This window comes from Meleagris gallopavo, chromosome 6 (assembly GCF_000146605.3).
Source record: "Meleagris gallopavo isolate NT-WF06-2002-E0010 breed Aviagen turkey brand Nicholas breeding stock chromosome 6, Turkey_5.1, whole genome shotgun sequence".
Taxonomy (NCBI): Eukaryota; Metazoa; Chordata; class Aves; order Galliformes; family Phasianidae; genus Meleagris; species Meleagris gallopavo.
Genome location: NC_015016.2, coordinates 11,844,992 through 11,853,833, shown reverse-complemented (window position 1 = coordinate 11,853,833; position 8,842 = coordinate 11,844,992). Strand labels below are relative to the sequence as shown.

General features: G+C 39.4%; 1 long non-coding RNA gene across 1 annotated transcript; it reads right to left on the bottom strand.

The window, feature by feature from the left end:
* Nucleotides 1-18: 18 nt before the first annotated feature.
* On the bottom strand, nt 19-8,836 carry LOC104911355. The gene is made up of 3 exons (XR_793858.2): nt 8,064-8,836; nt 4,140-4,219; nt 19-3,517 (listed from the first exon to the last, which is right to left on the bottom strand). It is a non-coding gene; the product is annotated as an uncharacterized LOC104911355 (long non-coding RNA).
* Nucleotides 8,837-8,842: the final 6 nt, after the last annotated feature.

Below are 8,842 nucleotides of genomic sequence, written 5' to 3'. Positions count from 1 at the left end.
TTTTTCCCCTCATTGTTGCTGCCTTTAAATCTCATTAATTTGATTAATTTTCAATAAAGAAAAATTCTTACCTCAAAACGTTGCGTTCCCCCCAGTAGCAAGGTTGTCATCTCTTGGTAAACATTTGTCTTCAAAGTGTACCTAGGAGTAGTCTGTCTTCATAAAGACTTTATCTCATACCTGATATGAATATGTCTCTTCCTACTTTTTTCCCCTTTGTTCTCCAGTTTAATTCTCTGTTGTTCATTAGATAGCAGTCACTCTTAGTGCTTAAATAAAAATAGCTTCTATTTTGTAACTGCAGTGTCGCAGTTAATTACTTGGATTTGGTTCCTTGCAGGGAATTTTTGCCTCCACCTTTTTGGTTCCATACTTCTGTTTCTCCCAGTCTGTCTCACACACAGAGCTGGTTGTGTTCCTGCACAGACAGATGGATTGGGTACTGACTGCCAGGGCCACCATGTGGGGATATACGAGCAGTTTAAACAGGGCTCACCCACCTACTAATTAAAAGGAGGATTAAAATCAAGGGTTAAAATGATGACATAGGATCTATATCTCCCATTTATTTTCCATATCTAACTGGTATAAACATTGTGCAGAATCACTAAACGCAGAGGAGCTGGGGGTTTTGTGCCCAGTTATTGGGAGTGCAGAGGTTTGATTCAGACAGGAGAACAGCTGTCTGCTATCCAACCATTTTTAAACTGAATGAATTCTCTTTTATGAAATATATACTCAGTGTCAACTTAAACCATGGCTGCACAAAAAGCCACTTTCCCTGTTCACAGAGCACTGAGATTTTTACATGGCTTTCCCAGCTTTCACTCTTCTCCCAAGAGCACTCAGCTTCCTGCCACCTTTCCTCCTTTCTATTGCAGCACAATAAACTCAATTTTATACATTTCACATTCTCAGTCAATCATAACCCACATGCTTGATACTTCACAAGGAAAACCTTGCTGTCTTCAAAACAAGAAGAATGAAAGCCTACACAAAACTCCAGAGATCGATTCAAATGCCACAATGATGAGGCCTCGATCAACTATTCTGCATACAGAATGGTTGTGTTGAATTTCTGAAATGTAAATATTCCAACTTTCCATTCAGAAACAGAGCCATCATCTCAATGATACACAATTGTCTGCCTTCATTTGGCACAAAAATGATACCACAAAGTAGAGAAAGATCTTCAAGACAATAGATCAAAGTATTAAAAAAAAAAAATTCTCATTTATCTACATTATTGCCATATGAAATTGTCTTATTCCTGTAGGTCCAAGCAGTATGTACGTTATCAGAGGCTGCAGTATGATGGTTTTAAAACCTTGAAGCTGCAGCATGTTCTCTTTAACCTCTTCCCACAGCTGAAGTGGAAGCAGCCTCAGCACTGTCTTCTTTGGGCTCTGACATCTCGGAGAGGAGAGAAGGACCTACCCCAAGAGATCAGCTTTGCATCAGTCCTTAAGAGTAAAAAGGCAGAGCTTTGTGAGAAAGGTGTCTGCATGTGAGGGTCACCGCTGCTGAATCTCCTGGCAGCCCTCGGGTGTAGAAAGGACAGCACAAATACCTCAGCCAGCCTCAGTACTGCTACTCCCCATCTGCTTTTCCATCACTGTTGTGTTTACATAATGTGAAGGAAGAGGCAGCTCCAGAGTATCGGGCAAAAGCCAATGTAAGAATTTCAGGAAGTATGTCAGGAAACACACTATTAATGCTTACACTGTAATCATTAACCACCAGGAATTAAAACTCAGATATAGAAAGTCAGGTGGTACAAAATTCTGAGCAAGATGTGGGCTCACTTCTCTGTGGTAGTGTTGAGATAATTTCATGTGTTTTTCAAGTGCTCTTTTTCATGTACTTTGAGAAAAAAATAGAAACTTAAGTGGATCATGTGGCACAAGTCTCAATCAGAGAATGGCAGAATGGTTGGGCTGGACAGGACCTTAAAGCCCATCCACTTTCACCTTCTGCCATGGGCAGGGCTGCTCCCCAGCAGATGCTGCTGCCCACGGCCCCATCCAACCTGGAGCTCTTCCAGGGATGTGGCACCCACAGCTCCTCTGGGCAGCACTGCCAGTGCCTTACTGCCCTCTCATGGAAAAAGTACAAAACTCTTATTTATGAGTTACCATTAACAGCCTCATACTAACTGGGAAGCATGTGTGTTGTCTCTGAGAGACAAGCAGAGCAGAAGAGATTCAGTATAGTTAAGACTTACAAATTGTCATGGTCCTGCAAAATACCCTGCAACAGTCAGCGGTGACTTTTATGAAAGCAGAACAGTCAAGATACCATTTCAGCAGAACATGCTGTTTTCAAATTACTGTAGAACAGGTATCAGCAGCAGTGTTCCCTCCAGCTGTGAATGCCACCAGCTGCAGCAGGGCTCCTACAGGAGCTCTCGTCAGCCCACTGCTCTTAGCTGGGGCAGTGCTGCCTCAAATGCTCATTCCAGCTGCTGCAGAAGAGCACTTACTGCTTGCATAAGGAGTTAATTCAGGCTGAGCAACCATATAGCCAAAGAAGAAACATCCCAAATAATTGTGTTGACTGTACTTAAGAAGCAAACACATTTGTGAATTTTTTTTAGTCAGTGGAAGATTTCTAATAATATATTTTTCCCTGGCTAATTATACTTGTATAGAAACAGATTTATGAATTGCTAATCATAGCACAGCCTTCATTTCAGATGCAAGCAGCACTCAGGACAGTTGGAACTGGGAAAAGCTGAGGTAGCATCAACAAGTAACAAAGCCCCAGATAAGCGAATTTTGCTATAAGCTTTGTAGCATTACATTGCACCTGATTGCTTATATATTAATTTTGTTTTAATTTATACACTTAGTTTCATGATCTAGAATTGCAATGTCAAATACAGACACTGGACTAAAACCAAAGATGAGTCCTGCTGGTTACAATTCAAGGTATGCTGCTAAGTAACAGCTTGGAAATGTGTTTGTCAGATCAGCAGGAAGCTGAATACAAAAGGTATACGGACCTGAGAATACACATAACGGGACACTTGCAAGGAAGCCCATTTTCAAGTGCTACCTGTGAAAATTCCCTGAGTCATTATATCCATATACCTTCATACAAAGAAAGAAGAGAGGAACAGAGAACAGGAACAGAGAGGCAGGTTTAGCACACACCTGACTCTGGCGAAGGTACTTTGGGTAAGTCACTCCCAAGATGGCCACAAATACCGGTGCAACTTGGTGATGCAAACATACATAGTGGTCCATTTCTTTAATCTTTAGACTTTATAAAGTTGGTCAAGAAGTTGTCTAGCAGAGCAGCAGATTCCAGTCCACAATGCACGAGGGAGTAAGGCTTCCTCAGTCCTATCAGAAAGTCTGAACTCCGACAGTTCTGCTTGTTCAAGTTTCCCTCAGGACGAGCAGCTCACTTTAAGACCCCTGGCCCAAGCAGGCGGGCGCAGGGCATAGCCTGCTTTCTCTGCAGCCTGCTGCCTCTGGAAGGGACGCTGCAAGACCTGCTGCAGGAGCTGAACCTAGAAGCAATTAAATTGGGTATGTTTTTATACAAAATGTTTTCTGCAAATCCGAGCAGTCTCTGCCGCCTCACATTATGCACCCTCCTTGCTCCAGAAACAATTCCACGAGTTGATTGCTATTAGTAGTGCTGCCGTTATTATGGCAAACAATTTAATTAATACTCCTAATATTGCTAATATTAGCAATAATATTAATAATAAGTTACTGTTAGAACATAAAACAGTGTTGGTCAAGGCATACTACAGATTCAATGAGCAAATGCAGCCACTGTTTCATTAACATTCATAGACATTAGGACAAGGGGGAATGGTTTTAAACTAAGACAGGGGAGGTTTAGGTTAGATATTAGGAGGAAATTTTTCACACAGAGGGTAGTGACGCACTGAAACAGGTTGTCCAGGGAGGTTGTGGATGCCCCATCCCTGAAGGCATTCAAGAGGCCAGGCTGGATGTGGCTGTGAGCAGCCTGGTCTGGTGGTTGGTGACCGTGCACATAGCAGGGGGTTGAAACTAGATGATCATTATGGTCCTTTTCAACCCAGGCCATTCTATGATTCTGTGATATGATTTTATGTCAATTATTAGCTGATATCTCAAGAAAAAACGAGCTCATTTTACCTCTGAAAAATCATTCAGGTTAGCTTTCTGCACTGCTGATTCTGCCATCCAATTCCTAAGCACGTATCTAGGATTAACAGCTGAAACCAAAAGTAAATCATGTTAAATTTAGTTAGCAAAAATCAACAGAAGCAGATCACAATCATTGCAAATGTAATTGAAACCTTTGGGGAGATTTAATTTGCAGATAAAAAAAACTGCATAAAAAGGAAAAAAGAATGAATGTATTTATCTGTGAGCTGCTAAAAGTAACCGTTTAATTTGCACAAGGAGTAATGCCAAAGTCGCATCACCTATATGTAAAACAAAAAGTAGAAGAGCATCAGATTGATTCAAAGAGGCTTCCCTGCTATGAGCACCAGCAGCTTCTCTAAAGTGTTTTGTTTGCTTACATTCTTGCCACACTGCTGGAAAGCAGATTCTGATGTTGTCACTATATTCCTGGAGATCATAAAAATTAATATTAATATTCCTGCTTTGCTGGTGGCTGAACATCTGCCTGCTGAAGGGAAGTAGCAAATGATTTTTTATTTTGCTTTGCCACTTTCACTTTACCTGTTAACGCTGTCTTTATCTCAACCCACCGCTTTTTGTCTCTCCAGCACAGGAAAAAAAGAATTGGGCAAGCAGCCCACTTGCATCTCCTTATACTGCTTCTTTGACTTGTTTATCCTTGTTGACTACCCAAATAACTGATGCCTTCGAGAAAAAAGTGTGGCCTCGCTCCTCCAAAGGCTCGGTGGTCAGACAAGCACAGAACTTAATTCATGTTCCATAGCTCCCTGCAGACAGTCAGTGCTGAGCACAGCAAAGACTTCTCTGTAATACACACAGCCTCTAAAGAATGCTCCATTTAACCAGCTAACAAACTAGAATTTACTGAAGCTATGTAATCAGCAAAACAACACTTTGTGATTATTTTATGTATCGCAATATAATTAAATTCTTTATGTTTGGAACTGAATGACAGCCATTTTGAGCACCAGATTTGAGATTCAGCAGTGTGTCTTTACGTCATTTAAAAAAGTAAAGGACAGAAATCACTTTCTTCTGTAAGTACTGAACTCTGACCACTTGTGGTCCTGCTAAAATAGAGGTGAACCTCTTTCACAAAATAAGAACGTGGGCTACAACCAGATGCACTCCATCTCCGTGGCACTGGCATAAAGCCAGACAAAAGGAACGTTCCTCCATTACAGAGGCTGCCCAAGTCACACAACGATATGCTGGTACTACGCAGGGGGTGTTCAGACTGAGTATAAGGAAGAAGTCTTTTACACTAAGGGTGATGAGGCACTGGCACAGGTTGCCCAGAGAGGTGGTGGATGCCCCATCCCTGGAGACAATCAAGGCCAGGCTGGACGGGGCTCTGAGCACCTGATGTGGTGTAGGTGTCCCTGTTCATTGCTGGGGAGTTCAAATATAGGAATTCTTCTTCACATCAGCATTGTGCTACACGTACTTACAGAAATTAAATGAAAACCAACAAATAGGACTGGTTGTTGGGAATCTTGATCACTCCTACATAGTTGTAACAATACCCTGCCATAACCACTAAAAAAAAACAATCTTTTTTTCCCACTTAGTAAAATAATTTGCTGTGGCTGAGAATTTTATTTAATCCAGTAAATGGTTTTCAGTTAAGTATGAGAACAATATAAAAGAATATTAAGAAGGAGGATAATTTAACATGACTCATACAAAAATGATAATCCACATTAAAGCCATGACTCATATCAGCAGGAGAGTATTCGTCCCAGAAATATAATCTTAAAAATTGCAAATTGACAAGTTTCACAGTGGAGTTAAAAATATCTGTAACTAACACAAGAGACAAGATAATTATGAAAGAATAAGAAAAGCCAGATAAGAAAAGGACAAAGTATAAGAAAATTTGTGCCCTTTCAAGTGTATTATGACGTGGACTACAATTTTTTTCCTCTCTTTTTTTTTTTAACATATTTCTTTTAAGGAAATACAGTGACAGACTTCACTGGGATTTAGATTGTCAAAATTTTTTCATCAACTCCTAAAGGAACTGAGGCTACGCAACACAAGACAAAGTGCTATGAAGAACTAAAAACCAAGTCATGTGAGAAAAAAAAATAAAGATCATGATATGATCAACTTAAAGTACATTACCTTGAAGCATTTGAAGATATTCCTCTACACTTAGTAATAACAAGGAAAAGGCAATGAATAAGGAGCTGTTAATGACAATACATTCAAGGGCAGCCAATACTTGGAACAGCAATAAAAAATTTAGTGGGACTTAACAAGCTCATATAAAAATCCAGAGAAAAGCATGACAGTTTTGTCTTTAACATTAATTGTTCTGTAAAAATGCACAATTGTATTGGGCTTACATGGCAAGGATTTCATGGTGGGGCCACAGACGGGTGAAGAACCTTCAGTCACACTTTAACACTTACAAGCTAGCAGAAATGTTACAAAGTGTGATCTTTGTTTAAAAAATTTTGTAGAAAATAACAAATTGCTCTCAGTATCCTGTTAGTAACCTCTGCTAGCTGTGCTGCAGGAACATGGCCAGTTACACAGAACACAGCTAATTCATCCACAAATCTTCACTTATCAAATTTTGGTCTGCTACCAAAGCTGAGACCTAAACCTTCAAAACCTTCCCCTTCTTTGTCTGCCTCCTATCCCATAACATCCTCTGAGATGTGTGTGCAAAACACAGTGCTGGTTTACAGAAGATCATCCCCAAACTGGGAGCTTTTCTGATTTGGAACAAAAACTCAGAATGCCTTCTGTACAGTCTTCTGTAAAAGCAGATTCACAAAAACACAGAAAGTTAGCAAGCATAGAAAAACTGTGTTTAGGCAGTTCCCAACCTTAAACTTTAGGTGAGGAAAGCTGGGAACTTCAAAACAATAGCTGAGCTAACATTTTCAGGGTCTCACAGCTGAAATTTCCCAACCATACCAGAACACAAACAATAAAACAAGCCCTTTTGGTAACTATTCTCATATCAACTTTCTTAAAATGGTTGTAAAATTCAAAGCATTCTTAAAAACAGATGGAACATTAATTTGAAAATCTATCTGATTACTGAAACTCAGCACCATCTCCTGCCATCTTCCAGCTAAATTAATTTAAGCTTCTGAACAAATCAGCCAATCAATATCTAATGAAAAAGGAGAGCCATTTCTGCTAGGGATGCGAATAAAGCATCTGCAAAGCAGTGTAACAATAAAGCTCATACAGCCTCTTGTGCACAATTTGGCAGATCCCCCTTTTGGCTTCACTCTCTTTTGTCCAGAGATTTTCAGTTGCTCATTGTCTGTGGAAGGCAAATCGCACAAGTTTACCTCAGCTAATTGCAGATCAACAAAAAAAGTACAATTTCATAACCACTGTTTCAGTTGTGATAGACACCTAAGCATCTTTACCATCTTGGATTTAAAGCAACTTGGAAGGAAAAATAGAATATTTAATCTCTGAGAACCATGCCTTCCTCTAATGACTACTTTCGCAATTAAATGAGGATTTTTCTCCCCTGCTTCACTAAATAAATAAATCAATGAAGTGGGTGCCTATCAAAAATATGAATTCTTTATAATACACAAAAACAATATGGACATGTTTGAAACTCCTACAAATCCTAGCCCATGGAGCCAGCACAGGATGGCTATAAAAACATTTCTTGATGTTATCAAAGGTTCTTTACAAGAGAAGAATAATGTTTTTCTGAGCAAAGCCTCACTTGAGACATCACAAAATACAGCAAGCACGTTCCTACGGGCCAATAATTCTCAAGTTTTTTATAGGTATCAGAAGGAAAAAAAAAAAATAGCAGTCCACAAGCACCAAGTCATGGAACAAGCGGGAGAGCCAGCAACAAACCTATGTAAGAAGTTGGTTGTCATCTCCAAGTGTACTACTTCGACTTATTTTACTTACTTGTCATTCTTCTTCTTCTTTTGATGTCTGAATCACCCTTGTTACTACATATAAGAATAAAATTTAAAAAAATTTAAAAATTACTTGTGAAAGTTCCTTAGATTTTCCTTACTCGTGACACCTTTCAGCCTTTCTTCTGTTGTTAACAGTTAGTAAGCAGCTAATTCCATCAGCTGATTCACAATAATTCAACAAACATTGACTTGTATATTCATTTTTCTTTCATGTCACTCCTAACCCTTTCTCAAGCCATCAGCCTGCAAGAATTCAATTTCCACCTTTTCAGAATTTGGGTTCTGACTGAAATTTCCAAGTGTCTGATATGCAGTCTGCTGTCAGCCATGCATAGCATACATGACTGAGAAAAGCGCACGGATTTTTTATTGATTAAAGATAAAAGAATTGGTACGAAGTTCCAGCACGAATGTCCCTATCTACACAATAACTGTGGTGTTTAAATACATCCTTTATACACAGAGCCATCCAACTTCCATCCCTGTCATCCCAAGGCAACACTATCACATTAGTAAAAAATGTATGCACTGCCAGCAATGAAATAGTACCCATCTCTATGTATTTGCACAGCCTGACTTTCTGATTCTTGGAATGAACATATAGGACCCATATTTTAACAAAACCTATTTACTGAAGAAATTTAATCATTCCCCAAAGGAGAACAAATACAGACCACTCTTCCCTTTTCATTTTTATGTACTTCTGTGTCAAACCAGAGTTACAATAGTAATTATTACAGAAGCTAGCACAGTCTAAAACCACAA